This window comes from Mauremys reevesii, linkage group 1 (assembly GCF_016161935.1).
Source record: "Mauremys reevesii isolate NIE-2019 linkage group 1, ASM1616193v1, whole genome shotgun sequence".
Taxonomy (NCBI): Eukaryota; Metazoa; Chordata; order Testudines; family Geoemydidae; genus Mauremys; species Mauremys reevesii.
This window is the reverse complement of record NC_052623.1, coordinates 235,635,150-235,655,430: the sequence shown is the minus strand read 5'-3', so window position 1 is coordinate 235,655,430 and position 20,281 is coordinate 235,635,150. Positions and strand designations below refer to the sequence as shown.

General features: G+C 42.4%; 1 long non-coding RNA gene across 3 annotated transcripts in view; it reads left to right on the top strand.

The window, feature by feature from the left end:
• The first annotated feature begins 678 nt into the window (after positions 1-678).
• LOC120380473 overlaps positions 679-20,281 on the top strand; it is a 34,595-nt gene continuing 14,992 nt past the window's right edge. For 2 of the 3 annotated variants that reach the window (XR_005587778.1, XR_005587774.1), the window contains exons 1-4: positions 679-892; positions 10,958-11,032; positions 11,190-11,276; positions 11,728-11,823. This is a non-coding gene — a long non-coding RNA (uncharacterized LOC120380473). Of the gene's footprint in view, positions 893-10,957; positions 11,033-11,189; positions 11,277-11,724; positions 11,824-20,281 lie in introns of all 3 variants that reach the window. The other variant, XR_005587775.1, reaches the window with a different exon arrangement.

Sequence of the window (20,281 nt, the reverse complement as noted above, 5' to 3'; positions counted from 1 at the left end):
ATCCCCAAGTTCTTCAGTCCAATCCACTTATCTAACTAATTTCCTTAATTCTTTAAAATTAGCCCTTTTGAAATAAAAAACCCTAGTCACAGATCTATTTTTGTTTATCCTTCCATTTAGTTTAAACTGACTCATATTTAGCTTGTGATCCACTATGACCCCCAGATCCCTTTCCGCAGTACTCATTCCTAGGCAGCCATTTCCCATTTTGTATGTGTTCCTTCCTAAATGGAGTACTTTGCATTTATCCTTATTGAATTTCATCATATTTACTTCAGACCATTTCTCCAGTTTGTCCAGATCATTTTGAATTTTAATCCTATCCTCCAGAGCACTTGCAACCCCTCCCAGCTTGGTATCATCAACAAATTTTATAAGTGTACTCATTATGCCATTATCTAAATCATTGATGAAGATATTGAACAGAACTGGACCCAGAACCAATCCCTGTGGGACCCCACTCGTTATGCCCTTCCAGGATGACTGTGAACCACAGATAACTACTCTCTGGGAACGATTTTCCAACCAGTTATGCACCCACCTTATAGTAGCTCCATCTAGACTGTATTTCCCTAGTTTATTTATGAGGTCATAACTAAGAATGTGTTATTTGTGTTGTGTTCCACAGATTTGAATGGCAGCATTTATCCCCATGCATTCCAACTGCCTTCTGTAGGTGTATGGAATGGTGGAGGGATTAGCAAGAGCAGCTTGACAGAGTTGTCACTATGATAGGAGAAGTGCATTGTGTACCATGAGTGATCAAGTATTCCTCTTATCCATGCTAAGTTCTTTGGGGTGTGTCAGTAGTGGGGTACGGAGTCTTCTTGCCACAGTGATTGGTGGCAGTCTAATGGCACACAGGACAGTGGTCTCCAGGGTTCAGTGATGGGTAAGTAAAGGCAGTATCTTAGCAGGAATCCTTTAGGCAAGGGTGAGGGGATGGTAACGTTGATCAAGTCTGGGGAGGTTTATGAGGTGTGGGCTGAGTGTAGGCAGCTCCTGTTTGCTACATCTGCCCTAAACCTGAGTTTTGCCTTAGCAAATAGACGGTATTAGACTGGGTCCTACAGGGCTCATGCGCTCTGTTCCCAATATATCCTGTAGCATCTGTAAGGGGAGAGTGTTACTATGTGCATTATTGGGGGCATCGATCAAATGAGAGCAGGGTTAAGGCTGTGTTGTGGGGGTGGCGTGTAACAACTTCTTTTCTTGCTATTTGGGGATTTTAGAGCACGTACAAAAGTCATCTGTTAAACTCAACCTTGTATTATAGCAGTGCAGCAGTTCTGCTAAAAGTTAAGTGACAATATTGGTCAAAATCAGCAACACGGGTTTGCCACGTTTTATAACGGTGTGCATGGTTTAGCACCAGCATTTTTATGTTCACTGCCCTTCAAAGCCGACTGAAAGATGCCCTTTTCCTCAACCTCTCTATTAATTTTAAAGTGCCTAGAGTTGATACTGACAGTGGAAGGTAGGCATTTTTGGAGTCACTAACGGTTTAAATAAACTACTTGTTACACTGAAACAGGCACCACGCTGTTGGGGTTCAAAGCATTTTAATTTTACTTTTTAACCCACACAAGTCAAGTAGGACATATCTATGTCAGTTACCACCAAGTGTATGAACAAGCTACAGTTTTTCATTATACTTTATACTAAATCCATACCACCTGCAAGACACAGCTATACTGTGGTGACAAAAATAAGACTTTCTAAGTCTTTCCAAACAGTGTTCTGTATGCATGGCTATGGTGTTCTAAACTGTGACAGTTAGAGCCGAGTTACAGCAGAAATAAGTGACACATGAGCGCAACAGACTTATACGAGCGTAACTTAGGGTTAGTTGAAAACTAATAAACTTGAGTCCACTTCTCAACTGGCAAAGAGGTTTTATTTGGACCTTTTTCAGATGGGACAGAAAACCATCATGCAACTAGCAGACTGATTTTCTACATGCTGCAGTCATAAGTATGTGTATATGATAGAACAAGATATAAAACAGATAGATGCAAGGATGACTAGTGCGCAGAATAACTAGTGGGGCTGCCAGCAGTGATCTGTACCACCTCTCCCTTATTCTCCCACTGGGGGCTTTGGATCAGGCTGCAAGGTCCTGAGCCTTCAATCTGTGCCATCTGGACAGATCCCTGCATCCATGCAGAGCCCCTTTGAATTCAGTGGGACTCATCAGAAGCCGGAGTCCATGTGCTTGGAACAGTTTACAAGATCAGGGCCTAACTGGCAACCTGTTAACAGGCACAGCAGAAAGGCCAAGATAAACTGGGAAAAAGACTGAAATCAACTCCTCATGTCAAAGGTGAGTCACACTGGCAGGTCAGTAGGAGAAGTTCACAATGCTGCTACCCAGGCTGCTTCCCTGTTGTGTGGATACATAAGGGACTTGAGTCTCCAGGACAGCCAGATCAGCTCCTTTAGCCAATACTAGCATTAGAGAAAAAAGTAGTTTGGAAGGCGGGATAGCAACACCGGAGAGAAAAAGCTCAAAACTCCTGCTGGAAAATACATCGTAAGTAGATCTGTCCCCTGGCCAAGGATATGAACGTTGGAGCATTCTGGATATTCATACAAAACCACTCCATCTCCCTGTTTTCCTTCTCACACTTTAGGACAGCGGTATTTTTCAGTACTGAAAGTCTTTGTAATGTGCTCGTTTCATGAGGCCTTCTGCTACCTCTATCTAATTCTTACAGCCAATTATTGTCATAGTCGTTGCACAATCCAGTTAAAAAGTTCTTTGGCTTTGGGTTTTTTCCCTGCCTCTTACAAAATGAAATGTTTGAATGGTTTGTTATTCGGCTCAGTGTAATGCACCCTCCAAAAAGAAGGTGATGGAAATGACATATTAATTAACAATGCTACATCGTGGATGATATTTATGTCCCTTTCCAAGCTCAGGAACAGGAAAGGAGCTCAGTTTTTTTCTGGCACAAGGGCTCCCTCTTTTTAAAAATGCACCTGCTGGCAAGTTATCTCTTTTCCAGCACCACTGGAAAAAAACAGTTACACTGTGGAGGCAACAACATAGGTAAGTTGGAGATGGCACTTCCATTTGATTTAGGCTACGTCTACACAGCACATTCGTTGTTAAAACTTTTGTCACTCAGGGGTGTGAATCCCTACCCCGCCAGAACAACAAAAAGTGCCGGTGTAGGCACTGCTTCGTCAGTGGGAGATGCTCTCCTGCCGACAAAGCTATCTCCCCTCATTGGGGGTGGTTTTAGATTGTCATCGGGAGAACTCTCTCCTGGCTACACTGTGTACCTTACAGCAGTGCGGCTGTTGTGGTACAGCCACGCCAGTGCATGGTATAGACATATCCTTACATTTCCTTGGTTTGTAAGCTCTTTGGGGACAGGGGCTGGCTTTTTTGTTCTATGTTTATACAGCACCTAATGCAGTGGGGTCCTGGTCCATGTCTGGGGCTCCTAGGTGCTACCAGAGTACAAAATAAATAATATTTTCAGGCCATTAGGCCTTGATCCAGGAAAGTGCTTAAACGCAAGTATAAATTCAAACACATAAGAAGCCCATTGACTTGAAGGGACTACTTCAGGGGTCAGCAACCTTTCAGAAGTGCTGTGCCGAGTCTTCATTTATTCACTCTAATTTAAGGTTTCATGTGCCAGTAATACATTTTAATGTTTTTAGAAGGTCTCTTTATACAAGTCTATAATATATAACTAAACTATTGTTGTATGTAAAGTAAATAAGGTTTTTAAAATGTTTAAGAAGCTTCACTTAAAATTAAATTAAAATGCAGAGCCCCTTGGACTGGTGGCCAGGACCCGGGCAGTGTGAGTGCCACTGAAAATCAGCTCGTGTGCTGCCTTCGGCACCCGTGCCATAGGTTGCCTACCCCTGGACTACTTAGGCACTTAAAGCTACACATGTGCTGAAGAGCTTTGCTGGCTTGGGGCTTTATAACTTTCTCCAAAAAGGGTTCTCTGCTCTGATCAGGATCTCTACTGCGCAGATTATGTGCTGTGAGGGTGTCAGAGCGTCAGTTATGTCTCCCGATTCTCTGCCCCAGCTAGGCTGGAGCAGCCCGTGGGCTGCTCCAACTTGTACCAGCTGGCAACAGTCCCAGAGGCTAGAGCACAGCATGCTCCAGCCATTCTTCCTCACCTCTCCTTCCCTTTGCACAGGAGGCTGCAGGGAGGGAAGTGTAGAAGTCAAATATGCTAGCTGGGGAAGCTTCCATGCTAGGGAGCCATGGGCAGTCTCACCTCTCTTTGCACCACCTCAGTACCACAAAGGAAGCAAGGGAATCCAGCCCTTAATCCTCCCAGGCTGAAATCTTGCAGGTTTGATATTAGCCCAGAACAAATCTTATTTGGGTACATTTCATTTAAAAAAAACCTAATCAGTTTCAAATTGATATTTGTTCAAATTGATTCTGATTTGCACGTACACACCCCAAGAATGAAGCCTGACCCCTATGAAGATGCAGTGTTAAGTCCATGGGCCTGATTCTCTATTGCCCTAAGTCCAGAGGGCACTTCCCTGTGCTGTGTCCCCAATATACATACCGGAGAGCATTCTGAGAATTGGAGGTGAGGGGTGGGCTTTGGCTCCTCCCAAGATGCCATAAGGTCCATAGTTGCTATGGGCAGCTGGGCACAAATTAATAGGGCTGGCCAGAAAACAGGAATTCAGTTTTGTGAAAAATATTGAGCTTTCACAATGTTTTTGCTCCAATACAGAACAAGATTGAGATCTTTCAGATTTTTCCGGGCAAGAGAGCTCTACCCTAGAGATCAGGGCACTCCCCTGGAATGCGGAAGACCCAGCTTCAAATCTCTGATATGCCTGATTTAGAGTAGGGACCTGAACCTGGGTCTTCATATCCCAGAGGCATGCCCTGACCATTGGATATTCTGGGGTCTTATGCTCTCCAGAAACTCCAGCCTGGACATGAGAAACCTTTCTGACAATTGTTTCATTGGAGCCGATACACTTCTGTGAAGGTTTCAGTTTCCAGACAAATGGGCATTGTCCAACACAGTTTTGTCAACAAAATTCTTGACCAGCTCTATAAATTAGCTCTGAACTGGTCCCTGGTAGCTCCACTCTCAAGGCTGCCCTCAGTGACCTGGGGAGCACTGTTACAGAATGAATGCAGGCCTCTCTCTTCCAGGGAGGGAGGGGAAAATGCATTATTTTTCTTTCATCAAGTGGAGAGCTCTTAATTGTGACAGTGGCCAAGGAGTGGTGCATTCTTTTAATTCAAGGAGGTGCTACTAGCTCTGCCTGTTGTTAAGGTTGGCTGACATATATCCACACAGGGAGTACGTGTTGTGTGGGTTTTATAAATTAAAAGATAAATAGATACTTTTTTTATTGTGGACCATCCACAAAGGAGAAAAGCAGACTCTCTGCATGCTTTGACTGGCAAGCCTACTCCTCTGCTTCTGAACTGACTGGCATCCTGTAAAAACAATAGAGCCCAGCTTCCTGCTCAATTGATCCTGAATAGGAAAATAAATTGTAATTTTTGCAGGCATTTGACATTAAATTTGGACACTTCTCTGTAGATCTGTGACCATTGAATCAAGTCATAGATGCCCCATATCATGGGCGGTGATCTAATATCTAGGGCACAGGCATGGGAGTCAGGAGATTTGGCTTCTAATTTTAACTCTGCTGGTTACCTGCTGTGTGAACAATTCATGTCATCTGTTTCCCTTTCCACTCCTTGTGTGTTTACACGGTGAGCTCTTTGGGGCAAGGACTGCCTCTCGTTCTGTGTTTGTGCAGTGCCTAGCACAATGGGGTCCTGATGCTGAAGATGCTGCAGTAATACAGATGATAATAAAAATGTACAAATAATGGGCCCAGTTCTGGGTTGACTTTCACTCAGACTTGGCAGAAAGATGATTTTTTCATTCATCAGCAATTTTGAAAAATCCCCCCTTACAGGTCTTGGTAACCCTTTCTATGAGCTTGTTCCTCAGGGCCAACAGGGGAACACAGTTCCATCCTTAGCTGTGGGTTCCAGCCCAGGGCCCTGTACTGGGCAGCTAAGCCTGCTCCTCTCTTTGTACTGTCATTTTCACTGGGCCACTTCAGTTCTTCTGGAGAGTCTCTCCATCTCTTCCCTGCTTAATCAGGATACCTTCCCTTCCAGGCCAGAGATAGGTTCTATTTTCACCTTTCTCCAGTCCCCTGGGACCTCCATGAGTTGTTGAAGATAATTGCTAATGGTTCTGAGATTGCTTCAGTACCTTAGGATGAATTTCATCAGGCCCTGCTGACTGGAATATATCTAACTTATCTAAATATTCTTTAACCTTTTCTTTCCCAGTTTTGGTTTCTGTTCCTTCTCCCTTGTTGATATTAATTGTGTTGAGTATCTGGTCACCATTAATCTTTTTAATGTAGGCTGAAGCAAAATAGACATTAAACATTGCAGCCTTCTTGATATCATCAGTCATTGGCTCTCCTTCCAACTGAGTAGAGGACCTACACTTTCCTTTGTCTTTCTCTTGCTCCTAATTTATTTAAAGAACCTCTTATTGCCTTTTATGTCCCGTGCTGAGTGAAACTCATTTTGTATCTTTGTCTTTCTGATTTTATCCCTACATGCTTGTAGGGACAAAAGTATAAGCTTATTATTGTTGCCCGTCTGGCTGAAATTTGTGGACTTGAGGATGGTTTTCATTTGGATGAGAAGTTGGTGATGTGGAATCTGAGTATTTTCTTAGCGCAATCTGTTTATTGATAAAATGTACACAAGGGGTGAAATCCTAACAACAGCTCTGTCACCACTTACGCCTGTGCCTGTCTGTCTCTCTCAAGTATAGTTACCTTCTGCTCTTTATGGGGAATTGCCTGATTCCCTCAGTTGGGGCTCATTCTGTACTCCAGTTGGCTTAGTCCCAGGCTCTCCAGCCCATGGGGCAAGCCATTCTGTTACAGGTAGCAATAAGATGTCAGAGCCTTGTGAGTGAAATATATGCTATGTCTTCGTAAAAGCTCTCTAATCCTGTTGGTCTCTTTTTCCGGGCATAGGTGACAGGGCATTATTGGGAACTTGCAGTACCTGGTTTAGGCCTTGTCTACACACAGAAGTTGCACTGGGTTAACTTAATTCAGTTTTAAAAATTACTTGAACTGATTCAACTTTAATGTTGGACCCTTTTATGTTGGTAAACTAAGCCAATACAACCTGATTATTGGAAAATTATCTTTTCCACCCCTTTCCCTGCCGCCTCCCCCCCCCCCCCATTATGTATTTTTTGGAAAAATTCAGATACCAAAATATTTGAGCCAAAACCCCAAATATTTTGATTCCAAAATGCTGCTGTGGTGCCGTATGCTCCCATTCTCCTCTATAGGCAGGGCTCCCTGATCAGAATGTATCTCTAATGGTGTACCATGGTTTCCCCTCTTGGGGAGGTGCGGTGGTGTATCCTGGAAGTCCTTAGCCATGTAACTAAAGGCGTATAAAAGCAAACCTTTAGTTATATCACTACAACTTTGGGCCTTAGTGGTATGGGTGTTGTTATGTGTATGTACAGCACAGCACCAGAGCCATGCAATGCAACATGACATCAGCTACTGCAGTACACATGCTAATGTAGTAGCCCACCCTTATGGAATGTTAAGGTAGAAAAAACTCCATTTAGAATGGGTGGATACAAGCAGTGGCTGTTAAGGGGGTATTGTGAGGCTAATGATCCTGGTTCAGCCCGAAGGAAGTGAAGTTGTAGAATGAAGAAAAGCAGAACCCAATAGACAGCCTCTTGGGACAGGGCTAAAGTGACTCACCTGGGACTTCTGAAAAGCACAGGAAGCTTTCCTTTAAGTTCTTTAAATAAATTAGGAGCAAGAGAAAGACAAAGGAGGTGTTTTCAGTACTAGAATGGGTCTGGAAAAGTGTGGGAGGTCTATCATAATCTGGAAGCAGCAGCTTTGGTAAGACAGTGCTTAATCAATGTGTGCCCCTCAGCCACCTGGCTTGGTTTAATTCTTTTTTGGGGGGAGCAGGTCTGCAACCCCTTGTGACTTCCCTATGGGCTGTTTGTATCTTCCACTGTTCAGTGAAGCAAATTCTTGGGTGATGTTCTGGCCCCACTGAAGTCAAAGGGAGTTTTGACACTGACTTCAGTGGGGTCAGGATTTCACCCCTTGTGTACATTTTATCAATAAACAGATTGCGCTAAGAAAATACTCAGATTCCACATCACCAACTTCTCATCCAAATGAAAACCATCCTCAAGTCCACAAATTTCAGCCAGACGGGCAACAATAATAAGCTTATACTTTTGTCCCTACAAGCATGTAGGGATAAAATCAGAAAGACAAAGATACAAAATGAGTTTCACTCAGCACGGGACATAAAAGGCAATAAGAGGTTCTTTAAATAAATTAGGAGCAAGAGAAAGACAAAGGAAAGTGTAGGTCCTCTACTCAGTTGGAAGGAGAGCCAATGACTGATGATCTCAAGAAGGCTGCAATGTTTAATGTCTATTTTGCTTCAGCCTACATTAAAAAGATTAATGGTGACCAGATACTCAACACAATTAATATCAACAAGGGAGAAGGAACAGAAACCAAAACTGGGAAAGAAAAGGTTAAAGAATATTTAGATAAGTTAGATATATTCCAGTCAGCAGGGCCTGATGAAATTCATCCTAAGGTACTGAAGCAATCTCAGAACCATTAGCAATTATCTTCAACAACTCATGGAGGTCCCAGGGGACTGGAGAAAGGTGAAAATAGAACCTATCTTTAAAAAGGGGAACAAAGAGGACCCAGAGAATTAGAGCCCAGTTAGCCTACCTCTGAGACCTGGAAAGATACTGGAACAAATTATTAAACAATCAATTTGTAAGCACCTAGAGGATAATAGGACTTTTAAGGAATAGCCAGCATGGATTTGTCAAGAACAAATCATGCAAAGTCAAACTAATTTACTTCTCTGACAGGGTTACTGGCGTAGGGGATGCGGGGAAGCAGTAGATGGGATATATCTTGATTTTAGTGAGGCTTTTGACACAGTTCCACATGACATTCTCGTAAGCAATCTAGGGAAATGTGGTCTAGGTAAAATTACTATAGGGTGGGTGCACAACTGGTTGAAAGACCATACTCAAACAGTAGATATCAATGGCTCACTGTCAAAATGAGAGGACATATCTAGTACGGTCCTGAAGGGGTCAGTCCTGGGTCTGGTGTTATTCAATATTTTCGTTAAATACTTGGATAATGGAGTGGAGAGTATGCTTATAACTTTTTTGGATGAGACGAAGCTGGAAGGGGTTGCAACACTTCAGAAGGCTAGGATTAGAATTCAAAACAATCGACAAATTGGAGAATTGGTCTGAAATCAGCCAGATGAAATTCAATAAAGCCAAGTGCAAAGTACTTCACTTCGGAAGGAAAAAGCAAACACACAGCTACAAAATGGGTAATAATTGGGTAGGTGGTAGTACTGCTGAAAAGAATGTAGGGGGTACAGCGAGTCGCAAATTGAATAGGAGTCAACAATGTGATGCAGTTGTGAAAATGCCTAATATCATTCTTATTGTATTAACAGGAGGGTCATATGTAAGACACGGGAGAAAATTGTCCTTCTCTGCTTGGCATTGATGATGCCTCAGCTAGAGTACTGTGACCAATTCTGGGTGCCACAATTTAGGAAAGATGTGGATAAACTTTAGAGAGTCCAGAGGAGAGCAATAAAAATGATGAAAGGTTTAGAAAATCTGACCTCTGAAGAAAGATTAAAAACACTAGGCATGTTTAGCCTTGAGAAAAGAAGATTGGGGGGGGAACTTGTTAATAGTTTTCAAATACGTTAAGGGCTGCTATAAAGAGCATGATGATCAGTTGTTCTCCATGTCAACTGAAGGTAGGATAAGAAGTAATGGTCTTAATCTACAACCAGGGAGATTTAGGTTAGATATTTGCAAAATCTTTCTAACTATAAGGGTACTTAAATTCTGGAAAAGGTTTCCAAGGGAGGTTGTGGAATCTCCATTATTGGAGCTTTTTAAGAACCGGGAGGACAAAAACCGTCAGGGATGGTCTAGTTTGACTTGGTCCTGCCTTGGGGCTGAATGGGATGACCTCTCAAGGTCTCTTCCAGACCTACATTTCTATTAATCAAATTACATGATGTACTAATAGCTATGATGGTGCAAATTAAAGTTAATTCACTGCAAAAAGATGCAGGTTCTGAAGCTCTTCTGCCACGACTGTTAGTTGAAGTCTATAGCAACACTAGGAAGTGACCAGATGCCTTAACAAGATGCTGTTTTCTCTCTACTCTGATATACTCTTCGCTTTCTTGTATGCAGGGGCGGCTCTAGGCACCAGCAAACCAAGCTGTTGCCTAGGGCGGCCAAATCTAGGGGGCGGCAGGCTGGGCCGGTGGACCTGCCGCAGTCATGCCTGCGGGAGGTCCACCGGAGCCGCGGACGACCGGACCTGCCGCAGGCATGACTGCGGAGGGGGCGCTCATCCCGCGGCTCGGCTGGACCTCCCGCAGGCATGACTGCGGCAGGTCCACCGGAGCCGCTGGACCCGCGAACCGTCCGCAGCCGTGCCCGCGGGAGGTCCGCTGTTCCCGGGGCTCCGGTGGACCTGCCGCGGGAGCTCAACCGGAGCCGCGGGAAGAGGGGACCCGCCGCGGGACCGAGGAAGGGCGGCGCAGCACACCGCGCTGCCTGGGGCAGCCTATTTTCTAGAGCTGCCCCTGCTTGTATGCAGAATCCAGCAAATATCATTTCCAGCTTGATTCTGTGGAATAATAGTAGTGAATATGGTACACTACTAAGTGCCTGGCAGGCATGGATTTTAAAGCACTTTACAAATAAAGTTATTCTGATAGTAATTCATTAACGTTTGTACAGTGCTTTGAGATGCTCAGGTGAAAGGTGCCTTGTTACAATTCTAATTTTCATTACTTCTTACTGCTTTACAGATGGGGCCTTACACTGAACTGCTCTCTGGAGATTTCACCTTTGGTAACAAAGGAACATTTAAAGAAAGCAAGGCTGTGAGTAAGGCACTGGGCTGGACCTCAGGAGACCGGGGTTCATTGCCCAGCTGCGCCACAGGCTTCTTGTGCGGCCTGGGCAAGTTTCTTCATCTCAGTTCCCCATCCGTAATATGGGACTAATTGTACTTCCTTTCTCTTATGTTTTGTTTTTCAGACTGTAAACTCCTCAGACCATCTTACTGCATGTGTGTGTGGACAGTGCCTAACATAATTGGGCTTTAATCACAGCTGAGGCCTCTAGGTGCTACTGTAATATAAATAATTGTTTGTTTTTCTTGTGCTCAGTGATAGGGTTTTGCTCTAAATCACTGAAAGTTTTTCGCCTGAGCAAATTAGGTGTTTTGCATATGAGCTATCCTGCATAGGAGCCATGTTCTTTTCTTGATTTGTTTTTCAATCACAACTTGCATTTTTCTTATGACTGATGTAGAAAAAGGTGATTTTTATAAGTTTACCCAAAAGTGGAGCACTATGCTGAAAGCAGTGTGTGGTGTTCACATGAGTTCACAGGGCTAGCCAGAAAAGGTTAGAGCTATCAATCTCCCCTATGGATGGGACATATCACTCATTAACTGAGAGATATGCTTTTACAAAATGGATATCATACTTACCCTGAATGAAAATGTAGGCCAGGAGCCTGCAAACACGTAGGTCATGGTCCAGCTAATCCAATATCTTGTCTCTGACAGTAGCCAGCACAAAGTGCTTTAGAAGAAGATTCAAGAAACCCCACAGATGTGGGATAAACTGCCCCATGAACGTCCTTATCCTACGCACAGTCTCACAGGGTAAGAAATTGGTTTTAACCCTGAAGTAGGAGGGATTATCCCTTCTAACACTTTTTTTTAGCATTAACTAATACAACTGGAAGATATTCTTATTATCTATATACAATACAATCACTCTTTGAATTTTACTACATCCTTGGCTTCAATGACATCCTGTGGCAATGAGTTCCACCGTCTAATTACACGAGTGAAAAAGTATTTCCTTTAATTGATTTTTAATTTGCCACCTTTCAGTTTCACTGAATGACTCCTTGTTTGGGTATTATGAGAGGGCGAATTGTGTGGCTAAAGCCAGGGACTAGGACTCACGAGATCTGGGTTTTGTTCCTTGCTTTGCCATTGACCTGCTCAGTTACCTTAGACAAGTCACTTTCCCTCTCAGTTACTCAACTTCCCTGTCTATCCTATGGGAATAATGATACTGACCTCCTTTGCAAAGCACTTTGCAATATATTCATGACAAGTGATATATAAGAGCTAGGTATTATAATGTTCCCTGTGCCATTCACTATTTCATATACATTTATTCACCTCCTTCCTAAGGTAAACAATCCCAGTTTTTTCAGTCTGTGCTTAACTTTACTCATAATTATAGATCTACTGAAGTCAATGGACTATCCACATAAATAAAGTTTAGCATCTGTATTGTATTAGCACTTGCAGGATTGAGGCATTAATATACATGTTACCTGGTGCAAAAATCTTTAAAATAGTTTGTTGGTTTGATATATATATCAGAATGCTGAACATTTTCCTGATGTTTTTTCTTACTTCTGTTAATAGGACTGCCAAGAGATCTGATTTTATGGAAAGGGCAAATATCACTGGAGTTGTACTGATATTATTAAATCAGAAACTCCATTGCATATGGAGTAAAAGCCTCCTTAAAAGCCTGTGGTATCTTACACATCCTAAGAGTGCTTTTGGATGAATTAAGAGGTAGATTAATTCTGCCTTCAGTCCTTGCTCTCTGAGGCTGTTAATTCTTTGTTCCTTTCACACCTGATTTGTCACTTGTTCTGGGGGCAATACCCGGAAGTGCCTGCTGAGAGGCCTTCAACAGAACATCCGTTCTGTATGCAAACACTTTACCTCATTTATAATCAAAGGAGAAGTGGCCTGAGCTGTCAGTCAAACTTGAAAGGGCCATTTATGATAATATTAGGGAGGCCACATGGGAAGATTTTGTCATTCTGGTAACAAAGGCCTTGAAGCATTACTTTGACTTAAGAGTGGTTGTGTCTATGATGGATTTGAATTAAGGATCTGTGTTCTCTCTCGGATGCATTTATTGGACACATTGATTTTTCAGATCAAACAATCTTAGTTTTGATTTCTGCAAATGAGCAGAAATGACCATTAATAATAAGTCTCCCAAAAATTTTATTTTTGCTTGTTTACTTTTTAAAAAATCTTGATTTGGGGGGTTTTGCCATAGAAAAGCTCAGAAAGAATTTAAAGAATTGGGTTTGAAAGAATTTAACTCAAATACACTAGACATTATTCTTGAATTGCTTACACAGGGGTTTAAGAACTTGATGCAACTTGCCAACATAGAAGGTAGCTAAAGTGGATTTATGTTGAAAAGCTATGGAGGGAGGTATTCTGAGCTTGCTCCATAAACCATATGCCTGCTCTTACTCGGGGTATTCAGAACAGGAGATGTTGAGGAAGGAGAAAGAGATGTGATCTAGGGAGAAACAGCAGTTATGGATATCCTGAACTGGACAAATGATGCAAAGAACCCATATCTAGCCTGTCACTTAATGCTGCTTCTAGGTTACTTTAAATTACACCCAGGAGCTCTTATAAACACAGAAGCAGGCAGGCTACAGTCACCAACATCAGTATTCAGAGTGAGAAGGGAAGTTTTCCATAGCTATGAAAGGACAACTCCCTGCCCAGCTGTTTGCAGGAATAAAGTGGGGATGCCCATAAAGTTCCTCTTGCAACACGTATAAACATTTATTTTTTTAACATTGTTATAGGAAAAAAGAAAACAGTATTACAAAATTTCTAAAAATAAAAAATAATATATATTTAAATAAACATTTATTTTTATAACATTATTATAGAAAAAATAGAAACAGTATTTACAAAATTCTAAATATTAAACTAATATATAATATAATATATATGAAGAAATATCACAAACACAAATGACTTTAAAAATTAATAATTATTACAATTTAAACATTCAAAATAAATAATAATAAATATTATATAAAGCGTATTCGAAATCGAAGACTTTCTGTTGTTCTGTGGGGAATTGTAATGTCTGCATAGCCCACAGTGCATGCTGCTAGACTTGGCTGTGCAGGGTCACTGGCAGGCACACACAGACTGCAGTCACTAGGCACCAGGGACAGTCATAGACCTCATCCAGGGGCAGATAAAGTGGATAGTTGAAGAGTTCCTGATGTTGGTAAGTCATCCCAGACCTGCAGCACTATGCGGTCCCACCAGTCTGTGCTTGTTTCTCAGCATCTGACTGTCCAGCATGCATTGAATGTGGACTAAAGTTCGAATTTGTGTATTTAGTGGATAAGTAGATTCGAAATAGTCCTGTAGTGTAGACAAGCCCTTAGAATATACAACCCCTGGGCAACACCGCTCAAGGGACCAACACATGGTTAGTCTGGTGCAGCTGCACGCGGATACACTACCTGTCTTGGAACCCACTTGTTTTGAAATTGTATTGGGAGGGAGATGCGGGTACTTTCCCAAATGAAAAACAAATAAATGACAGTGATTGTGGAGAAAAGAGCCCTTCAGGCATCAAGGGAATGAAGGGGTATTGGCAAAATTCCTAATGACTTCACTCAGAGCAAGATTGGGCCTGGAGGAGAGTAATGATTCAGAAGGTTAGACACTTATAAAAACATTTTCTCTTCCAGCAGTTTCACAGCCCACTTGCTTTGCCTTTTGGGGTGTTTTTTATTTTTTCCATCTTCTTTTTCATGTAATTTTTGGAATTTCCTACTTCAGCTGAATGGTATGAGACGCTGAAGCTGCATTTTTGTCTTTGGCAAAACACTTAAAGATATTGCACTCCAGAGCCAATCAGAGCAGAGGGCGTATAGCAGCCAATCAGACTAGAGACTGGATTTGCAGCTTTCCAGTCCCACTGGAGAAATAAAAAATCTCTGTGCTCTGGGTGGCTTTTAAAGATGTCAGAGCACTGGGATTCACCTACTGCACAGCTGCAAAATAACTGTGTAGTAATTATGCAAATCAGAATCCAGGGAACTGGATTACCTGGGAAAAGATCTTTGGTTATGCTTCAGTACCTGAAAAACATCACTGCACTCTGACTGGCTGAGACAATTCCATTTCAGTACAATCCGAGTATCAGAGGGGTAGCCGTGTTAGTCTGTATCCACAAAAACAACGAGGAGCCTGGTGGCACTTCTTCAGATGCATGGAGTGAAAATTACGCATACAGGCATAAATATATACTGGCACATGAAGAGAAGGGAGTTACCTTACAAGTGGAGAACCAATGTTGAAGGCCAATTTAGACAGGATGTATGGGGTCTACTCCTAATAATTGATGAGGAGTGTCATTGGTTCTCCACTTGTGAGGTAACTCCCTTCTCTTCATGTGCCAATATATATTTATTCCTGTATCTGTAATTTTCATTCCATGCATCTGAAGAAGTGGGTTTTTTACCCACGAAAGCTTATGCCCGAATAAATCTGTTAGTCTTTAAAATGCCATCAGAGTACAATCCTAGTTATTCCCCTCCTTTGTTTAGTTTAGGAAGTTTTAATTTAGCTGAAGTAAAAGCATGATGACTATTACTTCCAAGAAGTTTACAAAGTAGCAGCAGTTGCCACCCAGTAATCTCACTACAAAACGGTAAAAGAAAACAGAGCTAAGGAAAATACTGTATCAAAATACATATCTAGGAAACAATCTGAGGAGCTAGAACCTTTATTTTTGGCCCTAATCTAATTTGTTTGGCTAGATTAAGAACAAAGTAGCAATTAGCATTGTTTGACCTTCTTAACTAATATCACATTGCTATGATGGAGGGTGTTGGAGGCTACCAGCAGGTGTGTCTTTGATCTATAGGCAAGCTTAGACCTTGTTGAGGCTGATGGGCGTGATAGCCATCCTTCATTCCAGATAAATATAAGGTGTAATTAAGCTCCTTTATGGAGTAAGATAGCTGTGAACACCCAATGGAAGCCAACACCCAAGGAACTAAGCCACATGCAAAGCCAAACAGAAGCCACGCTATGTGGGCCAAGGGGTTTCCCATGAGAGCTGACTGAAAATGCAGGGGCTCTGTGTGTCACAAGCAGACAGGATTAGAAAAGCCAGGAGACAGCCAGAGAAGCACTGGAAGTGTGGCCCTGGGAGAAAGTTGAGAGAGAGGGGGGTGGGGGAGGTGAGAGAGAGAGAGAGAGAGAGAGAGAGAGAGAGAGAGATTCTTTTTGGGCAGCGTGCTGGCTGGAAACAGGCTTGGAATTATGAGCAAGGAAACTGCCTGCTGTTTGTTCCTGCTGTGTTCAGGAAATAGGTCTTTGTGTACATTTTTTTAAAATAAACAGGATTGTATCCAAGGAATATCTGACTCCATCATTAATTTCTCCTCTTAATGGAAACCACCCGCAAGTCCCCAAATATTGGCTAACTGCTTGGGCCAAAAGGGGAAACAATATAATGAAAGCATATCATGCAGTTAAATAAAGAACTTCAAAGTATACCCCTGGTTTCATTTGCAGTGAGAATTATTTTATAGAGCTCTTTAGCATATATATATTAATGAATTATTACTATTTGCATTTGGTAGTGCCTAGCAGCCTTGGTCATGAACGAGGACCCCACTGTACTAGGTACTGTATAAACACAGAACCAAAAGTTAATCCCTTCCCCAAAGAGCTTAGTTAGATTTTAAAAAATTGTAATGGAATCCTGAGGTTCCCTTGAATAGAAGATTGATGGAATGACTAGAGCAAGCTAACAGTCTTAGATGGAGTAGTCTCCGAAGCAATCAATGAACTCCAGCAAACTGAAGATGTTTGTCACATACTTGTTTCAAAATCAGCTTTAATGTGCACCAGTGTTCTGGCTCTAAGCCTCCCCACACAAAGCCCCTGTAGCTGAGTCTTTGTTGGGTTAAGGCATCTGCAAGGTAAGCATTGTAAACCATGCTCCCTGATCCCAGGGACTCTCCTCAGAATGCACCACCAGGACTTGTGCTGTGGAGAGACTCTATAGCACCCCCTTGGAGGTTTAGGGTGAAGGAAGCCAAATAGGGCTAGGTAAACTTTCATTCTGTACTCCCACTAGTAGATGTGAGGTTTCTGGTGAGTTCCTATGTGGAGAGCATGCCAGCATTTGACTCTTGTGGTCAGATCCTTGGCTGATTTAAATTGGCATAGTACCATTGAAGTCAATGAGGCTAAACCAATTTACACTAGGTGAGAATCTGATCCTGGGTCTTTAATTTTAGACTTCAGTGTATAGAACTAAATTATTGTTACGAAGCAGCTACCATTCACTATATTTCTGTAAGATGGCAGCTGCGTTTGCTATGTTTATTTTTCTTTTATCTCACTTTCTCATGCCTCATGACTCTTTTTCTTTTCCCTGTATTTATTTCTCCTCTCCCTCTCATTTCTCCCTCTCTGCTTTTTCCTTTATTACCTCTGGGCTCTAGGATTTTTGTAAGATACTAATAAGCAACAAAGAATCCTGTGGCACCTTATAGACTAAGAGACGTATTGGAGCATGAGCTTTCGTGGGTGAATACTTCATCAGACCATGTCACATGCATCTTGTGAAGTGGGTATTCACCCACAAAAGCTCATGCTCCAAAACGTCTCTTAGTCTATCAGGTGCCACAGGATTCTTTGTCGCTTTTTACAGATCCAGACTAACAAGGCTACCCCTCTGATACTTGTAAGATACTAAGTTTTACCTGCACATAATCTGTTAAAAAGTAATTAAAAAGTGCTAAAAATCATTTTTGAATTTGTTATTAGAAATGCAGGGGAAAAAACTAATCAAGAGAATGTTACCAGCTGCTCATGCTTCTATCCCTCCCAAATCATTTCTATTTAAAATAAATAAATACATTTGGCAGGAAACTAGTCCTCAACACAGTTTAATTGCTTTTGGTAGTTTAAAATTGTACCTATATAGCAGATGAGGTACTGAACTTCAGAAAGGGCAAATGCACATATGCACAGCAAGGATTTTGCAAAGAAGTTTTGTAAAGTGTTTTTTTTTATTCTTTCTATTTTTGTGCCTAAGTAACTATTTACAGGACAGACTTTTTGGCTCTCAAATCACTACTGTTTATTAGGCATGCAATATGCATTTTGAGGGGAAAGGGATACAAATAATCAGGTAGGGTGGAACCTTCTTTTAGTGAAATTGGTTGTTTTCACCTTCCCAGAACAGTGTTGCTATAAACCAGTTTGCAAAATTCTCATTAAAATATAAAATATAAAATGCCTCGGTCTAGATGGAAATCCTGTCTCCATTGAAATCAATGGGAGTTTTGCCATTGACTTCAGTGGAGCCAGGATTTCATTCAAAATCTACTCACCCACTTTTACCAAGATGATTATAATTGATAAGATTTATTATAATAGTTTAGTATTACTGTTCTTAATACTAAGTAGATATACATTGCCTAGATCTGCTTGGGAAGGGAATGTGGTGTAGGGGATAGCACATTGGTAGACACATAGAAGCCATGGGTTCTACTCCTGACTTTGCCACTGGCCTCCTGGGTGACCTTGGGAAAGTCACCTCAGCTCTCTGTGCCTCAGTTTCCACATCTGTAAAATGGGGTATTGACCTCCTCTGTAAACTGATTTGAGATCTACTGATTATAAGCACTGTATAAGAGCTAGGTATTACTATTAGAGCTGAGCCTCTTCTACTTGCTCATCCAAAAGAAAAAAAAAACTCTCTTGTTCCAGACATGCAGTTATACAAGGCTGTTACCAGTAGAAGCCCGCAGTGAGCTTGATTTTGCTTTCATGCCAGACAATGGCATAACTTCCTTGACTTTCAGGGTGCAGGATCAAACCTTCCCTGAATTATAATTTGCACAGTGCCTGGACTGAGGCCCTGGGCAGCTGAACAGCTGCATCCTGCCCTGAGAGCTGTGTGGAGAACTACACTGATTCATAGAATCATAGACTTTAAGGTCAGAAGAGACCATTATGATCATCTAGTCTGACCTCCTGCACAATGCAGGCCACAGAATCTCACCCACCCACTCCTGTATCAAACCTGTGTCTGAGCCATTTAAGTCCTCAAATCATGGTTTAAAGACTTCAAGGTGCAGAGAACCTTCCAACAAGTGACCTATGCCCAAGGCTGCAGAGGAAGGCGAAAAACCCCCAGGGCCTCTGACTGATTCTTCTAGCGTGGCCAGTACTCTCTGCCCATGTGGGGCAAGACAGTTTGGCTACAGTGTTCCTGCAGTGCATGTGGGCTCTAGTCTGCATGCTTGATTTCCATTGTCCCTAATTCCCATCACTGTACTGCAGGGCTGCCCAGAGGATTCAGGGGGCTTGGGGCAGGGCCGGGTCTTCGGCGGCGGGTCCCTCTCGGAGGGAAGGACCCGCCACCGAAGAATGAAGCGGTGGTGGTAGAGCAGCCTAATTGCCGCCGATCGCAGCTTTCCACCCTCCCTGCCCCAGGCCGCTTGCGGTGCTTGTACTCACCAGGAGGCGCCCGCCACTGAAAACCCGGAGCAGCTCGCGGGGCCACTGCGGGGCCTGGGGCAAATTGCCCCACTTGCCCCCCCTCTGGGCAGCCCTGCTGTACTGTGCTTGACACCATCAGTTATGGCTGGAACGTCAGCCTAACACTTCTTGCCTTTTGGGTCAAACTGGTCAAGTTATTTAAGCATCATTTCTCAGCTCAGCACAGGGATTTTGTCTTTGTTTAGCTAATTCTGTTGCCTCGTTCCAAATTAAATTATTAGGGCCCAGTCCTGTATTCTTGGCTCCCATTTGTCAGCACCCTAGGGCAGGCTCTAGCTATCCATACCTCACTCGTCTGGATCCATAATGAACAATCTCTCTTTTAAATGCTTTGGTGCATTGTGTTTGACTCAGGGCAGATTCCGCACTGGAGTGGATATTGGTTTATTTCATGTTGGGAAATGGTTATTGGCAAGTCTGTATTTCTGCATTTTCTGGAATTTTGTTGCCTTTTTTAAACGAGCATTTTAAGTAGTATTTGATTACATATGGAGGATTCTTTAAACATAAACATTATTATTATGCACTAGGGATAAAATTCACCCCTGTGCAGAATCAGCACGAGGCCTCTGCAACACTTTTTCATGCTGCTTAAGTCTGACTTTGAGGATTTCATTGGTGCCCAGGCTTTGTTCTGGCCTTTGGTGCTGGGGCAATTTTCACCCTATGCAGGATTCAGTTATTTTGAAACAGAAAAGTCATATCTTTGAGGGCATAT